This window comes from Oncorhynchus keta, chromosome 7 (assembly GCF_023373465.1).
Source record: "Oncorhynchus keta strain PuntledgeMale-10-30-2019 chromosome 7, Oket_V2, whole genome shotgun sequence".
Lineage (NCBI taxonomy): Eukaryota > Metazoa > Chordata > Actinopteri > Salmoniformes > Salmonidae > Oncorhynchus > Oncorhynchus keta.
The window spans coordinates 48,844,847-48,858,741 of NC_068427.1; positions in this window are offsets into that span (position 1 = coordinate 48,844,847).

Below are 13,895 nucleotides of genomic sequence, written 5' to 3' on the forward strand. Positions count from 1 at the left end.
CCAAACCCCTACCAGAGCAGACCGCTCCCAACGCTAACACACAAGTTAATGGTGACACGTAGGTCAAATACACACTTTTCACAGGAGGATCTATCATACTTCTACACATCACAGGAACTCCACGTATGGCTCCTCTTGACCCCCAGGACTGCTAGTCCTACTTAAAATTCACCTGGTACCTCTCGGACACCTACAACCCAAACAGCACCCCAAAAGCAAAGAGTCTACTTCTCCTATACAATTCCCCACAGGGCTCAACGACAGAGGCCTTCCCAAAAACAAAACCTCTCTCACAACACCGTCTCTGACCTTAGCCCTGGCCCCTAACCCGAACTGCAGCCCCAGTTCCAACCCCTCTGTGTATGTGTGTGTGTATACATGTATCTGTACCTGACCTCATGTTGTTAACCCTGTCTGTCCCTTACAATTTATTGTGTCTTCTGTTTTGTCACACTCCACTCTTCATTTATACCAAATAACATTTGAAAAGCTTGTGTCACTACAAGGTTGAACATTTATCACATTGGGTCTCCATTGTATTATTATTAGATGTGCTTGACCTCCACTCTAACTGCCCATCCACTTTACTGCATCCCCATTCCACTCTCACCTATGTCTGATTCCTCCACACCACAGCCTGTTAGCGGCTGTCCTACCTAGTAACAGTACAGACCAATCGAAATAACCTAGACCGCATTCCCACACGCGCACACGGGAGAGTTAGCTCTCTTTGCAGCCTCAGGAGGAGACCACCGGACAGTTAGCATTTCGCTCCACACATCCAACCAGGACTACATTTAAGGCAAGTAAACTACACAGTACACCCTACGGTACATGTAGATATACATACATACATTTTTACTACTTTTTGCACCTTTTATTTCAATTTTATTTGTATATTCTCCTCCCTGCTACCTGATGAAGCCGAGTAGGCAGAAACGCGTCGTGGCTGGGTTGCCCCTAGACCCGTGTGAGACTGTAAGGAAGGCAGATTCCACACGGACTTCGGGGGTAACTCCTTTTGGCTACCCTTTTATTTTACACTTTGCTTTCCTTAATTGGACTTTTACACAGCTCTCATATATATATATGCACACACTAGGATGTAGTGGAGTGTGACTTTGTATGTTATCCCTCACACCACTTGTGGTGTTGTATGTGTATGCTTTTGTATATGTTAAAAATATATGTATAGGCACATTCCCTTTCATGTTTATGTATGTATGCATGTGTGCCCCCACCCCATCCTTGGTCCCAACCCTACTGACTGAGAGACACTGGCACTCAGCCATCGCAGGATAGGGCCCTTTTACCAGTAGGCTACCTTAAAAATAGATTAGTGGCCATTAGGACCGTAAACATAGATCTCTACTAGCATTTCAGAGATACCGTGACCACGGACTCTTAAACATTTACCTTAGATTTATCCTATATGATCCCTTTGATCCTGTACCAATAATCACTAGACAACCAATTTATATTTAACAAAACATTTAATGTTCTCCTCTTGGAGTTTCCTTGACCATGGACCCTTGACCAATAGGAAACCATTATAAACAAAAATAAATAAACAATAATATATATTTTTTTTAAATAAATAAATAAATAAATAAATAAAAAATAAGAAATTAAATTAAAAATATATAAAAAAATAAAATAAATAAATTTAAAAAAAAATAACAATAAATAAATACATATTTAAAAAAAAAAAAAAAAAAAAAAAGGAATATAATATGTGGTTATATCAATTTTTTTTTCCAGGTTTCTTGAACTCAGGGTTACCATGACCATGGACCCTTTGATGCAAAGAAACTACAAAATAGAATCTAAATAGCTAAATGTTAATTACCAAGAACCCTCACCTTCTCACCATCCTTCCAAATCTACCTCACCCAAGATACCCACCAGCACCCCCAACGGACGAGAACCTGTTTTCTCCAACTACTCTGGGGGCACGGTTTTGTCGACTCCCCCGCAGCGAGCAGACCCTAAGCAATCAGGCCCAACCATACACCAAGCAAGAAGAAGGGAGGAAATGGTAGACCGGACTCCTCCGGGACCCCTCTGGGGCCTGTTGGCAGACCTATCGGCTCAACCCTCCCAGCCCCCTTACACACGGGAGACTCACGTAACGCGCTGGACCACTATCTACCCCAGATTAGATCTGGATTGGCAGTTTGTTCAGTAGCGCGTGTTTCATCCTAGCGGGTTGGGATACCCAAAAGAGGGGCTTTTGGGTTATGCGCTGCGGCTGGAGGATCGCGTCTGCCGAATAACCCCTGGGGTGCCCAGATAATGTCTGGCGAGGTATCGGACCCCGCAGAGGAATTTCCCACTGGGGGACCCCTTACCCCGCCGCACTTAGCCTGGACAACCAAACCATTTTTTTACCTGGACTACGAACCAATTCACTGTCTAGGGATGATATACCTCTGGAAATGTTACGATCCTGGAAGGGAGTAATTCCACTGGTCACTATTACCCAAAACCTCTGAATTACCTACGACTGAGATGGTGTGGATGGAAACACCCAATTAACTTCTACTACTGCCGGACGTTTCATACGTAAGCCAGAGAAGGTTTGCCGGTTTCTAAACCCTCCATACACCGACCGGAACACAGGATGCGACTCCAGGGGCGGATGCATGACAACCCTATAGAGGGCTCGCCTTCTGGGTTTTTGTCTGCTCAAACCACTGGCTGTTATAGACTGACCACTTGACAGGGACACATGGCAACCGACTGAGGTCCGGACCTGCACAAGGTACGCAACTCGATGGTTTTGCCTGATCCTACGCCGAGTATACCCATACAGACCAGCTGGATTCGACTAGACATGGGTTGATTTGGAATTAGGATCCTGGAAGGGAATAATTCCCAATCATACACATGATTGAAAACATCCAGGACCAAAGACTGACGAACACTGAAGTGGATACATAGACAACATGGAGCTAAAGAAGAAGGATCCGTAAGGGAGTAAAACTCCTAGGTTGCACTATGCTTTCCACCTCCGTTGACATAGCGGACCTGGACATCATGATCATACCACTCGACATGGACACATGGCAACCAACCGAGGACCGGACCTGCATAAGGGACGCAACTCAAGGGCTTTGCCTGATCCTAAGTTGAGTTGACAGACCTACCTAAACTTAACCTTTTCTATACCTTACCCTAACCCTAACCCTAACCCTAACCTTAACCATCCCAAAACCCATACCTAAACTTAACCTTTTCTATACCTTACCCTAACCCTAACCCTAACCTTAACCATCCCAAAACCCATACCTAAACTTAACCCTTACCTTAACCCTTCTTAACCATATCTTACCCTAACCCTAAACCCTAACCTTAACCATTCTAAAAACTATACCTAACCCTAACCCCACAGACAGACAGTCCTTTAACCCAACCAACGGGTTAATCTACAAGTGGGCTACCATGGGGCCTACGACTTTGGCCGGCCGCGCCCGTACCCTCCGACCCGCGCGTATATGATGTGGAGTGCAACCCCTCCCTTCCCCCCTCCGGTTTCCACGTGTCAGAGATGGAAGTGGATCAACCGACTCAAAACTAGAAACCAAACACATGGCGAGTCACCGCTGCGTTGCCGGATGTAGGGTATGGACGCAGCAAGCCAAGGATATTTTATCCCTTACACTGACTGGGATCCTCCCAAATCCGGCCTTTTACAAGGTTTTTTTTCCTCCACCCTTGTACCCTCTGGACTGGTTTGATGGTGAATAGGTTAAAAATAATCATTAGATTATATACCAACCAAAATAACCATACTCTACTCCTGACCCCTGGATGCACACCACCCTTTTTTTCAACCCAAAAGCCTTTTTTGATGAACACTACCACCCCCTTTTTTTTTTTTTTTTTTTTTTTTCAACAAAAGGAATCCCCCCACCCCTTTTTTTTTATTTTTATTTTTATTTTATTTATTTATTTTTTTTTTTTATTTTTATTTTTTCAACGAAAGAAGACCCCTACTCAAAGATTTTACCTTTTTCTACCAAAGAGGATTTCTTCTCAAAGATCCCCCCTCTTTTACTCAAGACAAAGGTTTTTTCAAGACACTACCCTTTTTCAACCAAAGAGGATTCTCCCAAAGATACCAACTTTTTTACTCAAGACCAAAGGTTTTTTTTTTCCCAAGACACCCCTTTTTTTTAGCTAAAGACAAAGACCTTTTTCTACAAAGAACTGGACTTACTACACTGACACAGGTGTAAGAGACTTTTTACCCATCCTGACGAACGTATTTCCAACTTAGGAGCAAAAAGAAACTAAATTATAAGATAGGTCCAACCCACTCACACCTCTGCACCATACACAAACAAACCAAAAACCTAGGTAAGACCCCCACCCATAAAAAAACTTGAAACAGCATAAAAAAGCTTTTTCGGATCCCTACATCCCATAATCCAAGTGGACTTGAACACCGCAAAACAGCCAAATCTACCGCATATTCGGGAACCCAAGTGGACACGAACGCGATCAAAGCTAAAACTCCGCTAACAAGCGCCAACTAGAAAAGATAAAAACAGCACCATTTTCGATCCTGGTAAAAGGAACACCCCCCTAGTAACCCTATCTACTACTACCCTCAATAAAGATACAAGGTTCATACCCTCTAACACCACAAAAAGACCTAAAAAACCACGGCCACTACTTTTCCCTGCACATCGCACCTTACTGCATATAAACAACGTGACTCAACAAAAAATCGGAGTAAAAATAACTCCACCACATTCAAAGACCTATAACCAGACCTATGGGTCACCCAGAACCCCAACTACAAATTCTATAGGAACCCACAGGTGTCCACTCTACCCTCTACCTTTCCTGGACCCACAGAACCTCACCTTCGGGTATTTCCAACCCCAAACCCCTACCAGAGCAGACCGCTCCCAACGCTAACACACAAGTTAATGGTGACACGTAGGTCAAATACACACTTTTCACAGGAGGATCTATCATACTTCTACACATCACAGGAACTCCACGTATGGCTCCTCTTGACCCCCAGGACTGCTAGTCCTACTTAAAATTCACCTGGTACCTCTCGGACACCTACAACCCAAACAGCACCCCAAAAGCAAAGAGTCTACTTCTCCTATACAATTCCCCACAGGGCTCAACGACAGAGGCCTTCCCAAAAACAAAACCTCTCTCACAACACCGTCTCTGACCTTAGCCCTGGCCCCTAACCCGAACTGCAGCCCCAGTTCCAACCCCTCTGTGTATGTGTGTGTGTATACATGTATCTGTACCTGACCTCATGTTGTTAACCCTGTCTGTCCCTTACAATTTATTGTGTCTTCTGTTTTGTCACACTCCACTCTTCATTTATACCAAATAACATTTGAAAAGCTTGTGTCACTACAAGGTTGAACATTTATCACATTGGGTCTCCATTGTATTATTATTAGATGTGCTTGACCTCCACTCTAACTGCGCATCCACTTTACTGCATCCCCATTCCACTCTCACCTATGTCTGATTCCTCCACACCACAGCCTGTTAGCGGCTGTCCTACCTAGTAACAGTACAGACCAATCGAAATAACCTAGACCGCATTCCCACACGCGCACACGGGAGAGTTAGCTCTCTTTGCAGCCTCAGGAGGAGACCACCGGACAGTTAGCATTTCGCTCCACACATCCAACCAGGACCACATTCAAGGCAAGTAAATTACACAGTACACCCTACGGTACATGTAGATATACATACATACATTTTTACTACTTTTTGCACCTTTTATTTCAATTTTATTTGTATATTCTCCTCCCTGCTACCTGATGAAGCCGAGTAGGCAGAAACGCGTCGTGGCTGGGTTGCCCCTAGACCCGTGTGAGACTGTAAGGAAGGCAGATTCCACACGGACTTCGGGGTAACTCCTTTTGGCTACCCTTTTATTTTACACTTTGCTTTCCTTAATTGGACTTTTACACAGCTCTCATATATATATATGCACACACTAGGATGTAGTGGAGTGTGACTTTGTATGTTATCCCTCACACCACTTGTGGTGTTGTATGTGTATGCTTTTGTATATGTTAAAAATATATGTATAGGCACATTCCCTTTCATGTTTATGTATGTATGCATGTGTGCCCCCACCCCATCCTTGGTCCCAACCCTACTGACTGAGAGACACTGGCACTCAGCCATCGCAGGATAGGGCCCTTTTACCAGTAGGCTACCTTAAAAATAGATTAGTGGCCATTAGGACCGTAAACATAGATCTCTACTAGCATTTCAGAGATACCGTGACCACGGACTCTTAAACATTTACCTTAGATTTATCCTATATGATCCCTTTGATCCTGTACCAATAATCACTAGACAACCAATTTATATTTAACAAAACATTTAATGTTCTCCTCTTGGAGTTTCCTTGACCATGGACCCTTGACCAATAGGAAACCATTATAAACAAAAATAAATAAACAATAATATATATATTTTTTTAATAAATAAATAAAAAAATAAATAAAAAATAAGAAATTAAATTAAAAATATATAAAAAAATAAAATAAATACATTTTAAAAAAAAATAATAATATAAAAAAAAAGAAAAAAAAAAGAATAAAAAAAGGAATATAATATGTGGTTATATCAATTTTTCTTCCAGGTTTCTTGAACTCAGGGTTACCATGACCATGGACCCTTTGATGCAAAGAAACTACAAAATAGAATCTAAATAGCTAAATGTTAATTACCAAGAACCCTCACCTTCTCACCATCCTTCCAAATCTACCTCACCCAAGATACCCACCAGCACCCCCAACGGACGAGAACCTGTTTTCTCCATCTACTCTGGGGGCACGGTTTTGTCGACTCCCCCGCAGCGAGCAGACCCTAAGCAATCAGGCCCAACCATACACCAAGCAAGAAGAAGGGAGGAAATGGTAGACCGGACTCCTCCGGGACCCCTCTGGGGCCTGTTGGCAGACCTATCGGCTCAACCCTCCCAGCCCCCTTACACACGGGAGACTCACGTAACGCGCTGGACCACTATCTACCCCAGATTAGATCTGGATTGGCAGTTTGTTCAGTAGCGCGTGTTTCATCCTAGCGGGTTGGGATACCCAAAAGAGGGGCTTTTGGGTTATGCGCTGCGGCTGGAGGATCGCGTCTGCCGAATAACCCCTGGGGTGCCCAGATAATGTCTGGCGAGGTATCGGACCCCGCAGAGGAATTTCCCACTGGGGGACCCCTTACCCCGCCGCACTTAGCCTGGACAACCAAACCATTTTTTTACCTGGACTACGAACCAATTCACTGTCTAGGGATGATATACCTCTGGAAATGTTACGATCCTGGAAGGGAGTAATTCCACTGGTCACTATTACCCAAAACCTCTGAATTACCTACGACTGAGATGGTGTGGATGGAAACACCCAATTAACTTCTACTACTGCCGGACGTTTCATACGTAAGCCAGAGAAGGTTTGCCGGTTTCTAAACCCTCCATACACCGACCGGAACACAGGATGCGACTCCAGGGGCGGATGCATGACAACCCTATAGAGGGCTCGCCTTCTGGGTTTTTGTCTGCTCAAACCACTGGCTGTTATAGACTGACCACTTGACAGGGACACATGGCAACCGACTGAGGTCCGGACCTGCACAAGGTACGCAACTCGATGGTTTTGCCTGATCCTACGCCGAGTATACCCATACAGACCAGCTGGATTCGACTAGACATGGGTTGATTTGGAATTAGGATCCTGGAAGGGAATAATTCCCAATCATACACATGATTGAAAACATCCAGGACCAAAGACTGACGAACACTGAAGTGGATACATAGACAACATGGAGCTAAAGAAGAAGGATCCGTAAGGGAGTAAAACTCCTAGGTTGCACTATGCTTTCCACCTCCGTTGACATAGCGGACCTGGACATCATGATCATACCACTCGACATGGACACATGGCAACCAACCGAGGACCGGACCTGCATAAGGGACGCAACTCAAGGGCTTTGCCTGATCCTAAGTTGAGTTGACAGACCTACCTAAACTTAACCTTTTCTATACCTTACCCTAACCCTAACCCTAACCCTAACCTTAACCATCCCAAAACCCATACCTAAACTTAACCTTTTCTATACCTTACCCTAACCCTAACCCTAACCTTAACCATCCCAAAACCCATACCTAAACTTAACCCTTACCTTAACCCTTCTTAACCATATCTTACCCTAACCCTAAACCCTAACCTTAACCATTCTAAAAACTATACCTAACCCTAACCCCACAGACAGACAGTCCTTTAACCCAACCAACGGGTTAATCTACAAGTGGGCTACCATGGGGCCTACGACTTTGGCCGGCCGCGCCCGTACCCTCCGACCCGCGCGTATATGATGTGGAGTGCAACCCTCCCTTCCCCCTCCGGTTTCCACGTGTCAGAGATGGAAGTGGATCAACCGACTCAAAACTAGAAACCTAACCCTCACACCTAACCTTAACCCTCCCCAAACCCCACGCCTAATCCTAACCCTCTCCTCAAACCTCACGCCTAACCTTAACCTTTCCCTTAACCCCACGCCTAACCCTAATGTGTACCATTACCCTAACCAGGGTTCTCATCCTATCTCCCTCCCTCACCCTAACCCTGACTCCCCTATGGAAAGTGATCTGCACCAACCACTAAACCGGAACACTTCCTCTGTCTCCCCTCCTTTGTCATCAATACTCAATCAACAGACAACTATCATCCCCCTAGTAACCACATTTTCACATAGAATTAGACCCCTACATCAATCATTCAAACACAACTTCTCTACAGTTCAGCACACTTACATACCACTCAAACCATACAGAATTATCTCAGCATTTAGAAAGAACAAAAACTTAAAGGACATGCTCACCAAAGCAAGATTCAGTAGCAAGCCACCACAAGACCTCAAACCTCATAACGTCCATTTTCGACAGATAAAGTTCATTACAAATATACATAGCCACACATCAGCACCAGTACAAGAATCTTATTCATTGAACACACATAACACCATTTATATCATTACATGCACACTTTGCAATAAACAATACATTGGAGAAACCAAACACACCATAGAAACCAGACTCAAACAACACCTGTATAACATTAAAAGGGCACACCTACAAACAGAACTCATAACCCACTTCCAGGAGCATCCCATCACTCACCTTACCATATCAGGGTTACAGGCACATATAGGCTGGACCTGTGGGCAGCGAAAGAGGGTAGAACGGGAGTGGATCCAGCACCTACAGACAATAACGCCAAATGGCCTGAACGAGAGGTTTTAGAAAATGGGTTTTAACAGACAGAAAAATGGATGGAGAAGAACATGGTTTTATTCAGAATTTATTTTTATTCTCTATAGATTTATGTCTTGTTTGGTTTTAGTTTGGCACTGCCTCTTTTAGGTTTTTCTGTCCTTTAACAAAACAATAAAACCATTTAAATGCACAATATGGCGTTTATGTTCACATTTAACAACACTATGGTTGAATGGATCTCTCACCACATTGACTTCTGTACTGCCATCCAAAAAAAGAGGCAACTTGGAGCTTACCTCAGTTTTATTTATGGTCTTAGGAGGACATCTACGGGCTTTTTTAAGTACTACACCTATTAGATTAGATTATCACACATGGGAGGGATAAACAGGAGATAGGCCTGTGCACCGTAAAACGAACTAGTTGAAACGAAACACATTTATATTCAAAACCTAACCCTAACCCTAACCCTAACCCTAACCCTAACCCTAACCCTAACCCTAACCCTAAACCCTAACCCTAACCCTAACCCTAACCCTAACCCTAACCCTAACCCTCTAACCCTAACCCTAACCCTAACCCTAACCCTAACCCTAAACCCTAACCCTAACCCTAACCCTAACCCTAACCCTAAACCCTAACCCTAACCCTAACCCTAACCCTGAACTTAACCCTAACCCTGGGACCTCCATGCCTGAACTTAACCCTAACCCTGGGACCTCCATGCCTGAACTTAACCCTAACCCTGGGACCTCCATGCCTGAACTTAACCCTAACCCTGGGACCTCCATGCCTGAACTTAACCCTAACCCTGGGACCTCCATGCCTGAACTTAACCCTAACCCTGGGACCTCCATGCCTGAACTTAACCCTAACCCTGGGACCTCCATGCCTGAACTTAACCCTAACCCTGGGACCTCCATGCCTGAACTTAACCCTAACCCTGGGACCTCCATGCCTGAACTTAACCCTAACCCTGGGACCTCCATGCCTGAACTTAACCCTAACCCTGGGACCTCCATGCCTGAACTTAACCCTAACCCTGGGACCTCCATGCCTGAACTTAACCCTAACCCTGGGACCTCCATGCCTGAACTTAACCCTAACCCTGGGACCTCCATGCCTGAACTTAACCCTAACCCTGGGACCTCCATGCCTGAACTTAACCCTAACCCTGGGACCTCCATGCCTGAACTTAACCCTAACCCTGGGACCTCCATGCCTGAACTTAACCCTAACCCTGGGACCTCCATGCCTGAACTTAACCCTAACCCTGGGACCTCCATGCCTGAACTTAACCCTAACCCTGGGACCTCCATGCCTGAACTTAACCCTAACCCTGGGACCTCCATGCCTGAACTTAACCCTAACCCTGGGACCTCCATGCCTGAACTTAACCCTAACCCTGGGACCTCCATGCCTGAACTTAACCCTAACCCTGGGACCTCCATGCCTGAACTTAACCCTAACCCTGGGACCTCCATGCCTGAACTTAACCCTAACCCTGGGACCTCCATGCCTGAACTTAACCCTAACCCTGGGACCTCCATGCCTGAACTTAACCCTAACCCTGGGACCTCCATGCCTGAACTTAACCCTAACCCTGGGACCTCCATGCCTGAACTTAACCCTAACCCTGGGACCTCCATGCCTGAACTTAACCCTAACCCTGGGACCTCCATGCCTGAACTTAACCCTAACCCTGGGACCTCCATGCCTGAACTTAACCCTAACCCTGGGACCTCCATGCCTGAACTTAACCCTAACCCTGGGACCTCCATGCCTGAACTTAACCCTAACCTAAAAATATCAGACAAACAGCGGAAAATGATTTGGATACGGCCATGAAGGATATTTTGAATAAAAAAGGATGGAACCCCTATGATAAGGTCCAAAAATACACAAACCTCTTGCAAAGGTATTTGGCCTTGGTGAAACAAGGGGGGAGAGAGACCGGCCATTTAACTATTTCCCTACCGGACCCTTTAAAAGATGACGAGCCTAGGTAGAGCCACGCCCCTGTAATGCCTGTACCTGCGAGCTTACCGTCTGAAGATCAAATGCTTGTTGAAGATAAAGTTATGCATGACATGTTAACCCATGTTCCGGCACGTAACAGGAAAAATGTTAGATACATTATGAACAAGATAAAAGACTCAAATGGGGCAGCTACTTGGAACGACAAAGGAGAGTTTATCCTTCAGGGCTCTGTTGTCAGGGGTTCACATATGTTTGACTTGCTTAAAAGTACCACATCGGTCCACAAGGTTGCTGATGACAGACCTCCAGGGTGGCTTCAGGCCCTGGCCATCCTCAACATTCCCCTCTCGGGTGTACCCAACTATAAGCTTCGCCAACAGATTCACGCTTTAAAACAAAAACCTTCAACGAGATACAGCACCCCTAAAGATGCCCTAACAACCCTGCATCCCTATGAAATGAATGATGATAACTCATTACCTCCCTGAACGCCTCCGGACCTTTCCCTAATCCCGATCTCTCTGGGTGGTTAGACTTTTGAATGACTTTTGAATGACTACGATTAAATTCAATACATTTTATTTGAAAAATTAAGCAATTTAACAGCTGTGGCATTCTTGAAACATTTGACGTGAGCATACGCCTTGATTACACGGTCTTAGAGGATACACATTTGAACACTTGATATTTTCTAACAAAACAAGCTACAACGTTATCATTACTTCTTAAATCATCCTTATAAAGAGACATAACATTCAAAAGAAACTCCCCGGGCTCTTTGGCATAGGTAGAATACACAGTGGTGACCGCATCTAGTGGAAAGGTTATCTTGCACTTGTTTGATGCTGTAGTATATCTTTGAGACGTTTTTGGTCAAAAATTCTTTAATAGATTTGGGGAAATGTGAAAAACCGGGGGGAAAGCCATAGGAATCAAATAAAGTTGAGATTTTTCTTCCTCCTTCCTCTTCTGTCACAGCCAGCCAATGTTCACCCGGCATGTGTTTAGGATGAGTATTGACAATAAACATGGCAGGCCGCTCCGTCCATTTCTCAATAGGTAATTCATCACAAGCCAACACTCTACAAAATTGTTTTTCAATCAGTTGGCTCATGAGCCCTTCCAACTCTTGGGTATTCATGTCTTTGCTCAACAATCCTTAATAATAATCTACTAAAACCTGTCTTCGGCTATTCACTTCCAAGATTGAATCAGAGCAGGCATAAACAATCATGCTAACGGTACAGGCTAAAGGTGTACGGAAACGCATTTCCAGCCTGAGGTTACCTTGACACCACCGAAAGATTTCCTGAGGTGTCATCATCAGGTGATAAATTGAAAACATACATCGTGTAACCCTCTGCAAAATCATTTCTGTCAATAGGTAAAGAGATCTTTTAGATGCCTCACGGTAGCCAGGAATAGATTGTAAAATTCTCGCACCGATATGTTATTAAATTGCGGTTGGAAAGCCTTAGCAGGGACCTGACTCCGTCCTGACACAGAGCTACATACTCTGCATTGAAGTGTTGAAAATTAAATGGGTTTTTATTTAAGCTGCCCGTATTAGAGGCGTGATCAACCAAACCTATAACCACGTATCGTGGTAAAGGGCCTAGAAATAGGTTTTCTTGACTGCAGATTCTGCTGCCCACAGGTATGCTAAAGGTTTTCATGGTAATTCTTTGGAGAGGGTAAAGGGCATTTCCTTTCATCAAAGCCTGTGAGTGACCCAGGCGAACTGCCGGCGATACAGACACTTTTTAAATAAAAAGCGTGGCCCCCAACACTTTTAAACTAAAGTCCCCGTCCTGGGCAGGTATTAGGCAAAACTCATCCTTGGCCCTGGTTAATTTTAGTCTTAAATCAACTGCATTTAAGAGTAAACATTCTTGAAAGAAAATGTCAGAGTGTATAGGGCCTAGCAGATGAAACTCTCAAGATTCAGCAGATGAAACTCAAGATTCAGCACAGTAGCGAGCCCGTGCCTCCAGTCCTTTGTTTGCACCGGTGGATGGGTCTGTCGATTCCATAGACTCCTGCAGTATCCTTGCTAAACAGCCCGGCGCTGAATTGTGTCTTGAGTGTCTTCAGAGTAGTTGAGTAAGCACTCCATGATGGCCCTATATGGGTATGTGGCACTGCTTTGACTGATTAGCCGTTCCCCCAAAGTCACATCCACTTGGGAGAAGATGGTGGCCACTGGATAATTAATGAGACTCACTTTGGCATCGTTTGCAATATTAGTACTATCTCTTTTGGTCACTTTTAGACTCAAATGCACCAAGGTGTTGATGTCCAGATAGTTGTCATCGTGTCCTGGTATGAAAAACTCTATGGGACCGTTGTCTGTAATGGCAGAGAGTGGGGCTATCTCCACATAACTGGACCTCTACTGAATGTTGGGTTAAGGGGGCCGTGAAAAGATCGAGCTCTGTCTTTATTGCTTCAGAGGACATGCGGTGTAAAAGAGCCATGGTGCTTGTTCTTTTAGAAAATACTTCAGCGTATTCTTTTTACCGTTTTTGGTCCAGACCGTTAACCGTCGTTTATTAGGCGCAAGCCTGCACCTTATACCCGGAGGTCTCTTTTTTGGTCTTCGAGACAACATCATCAGCCCCGAGCCTTC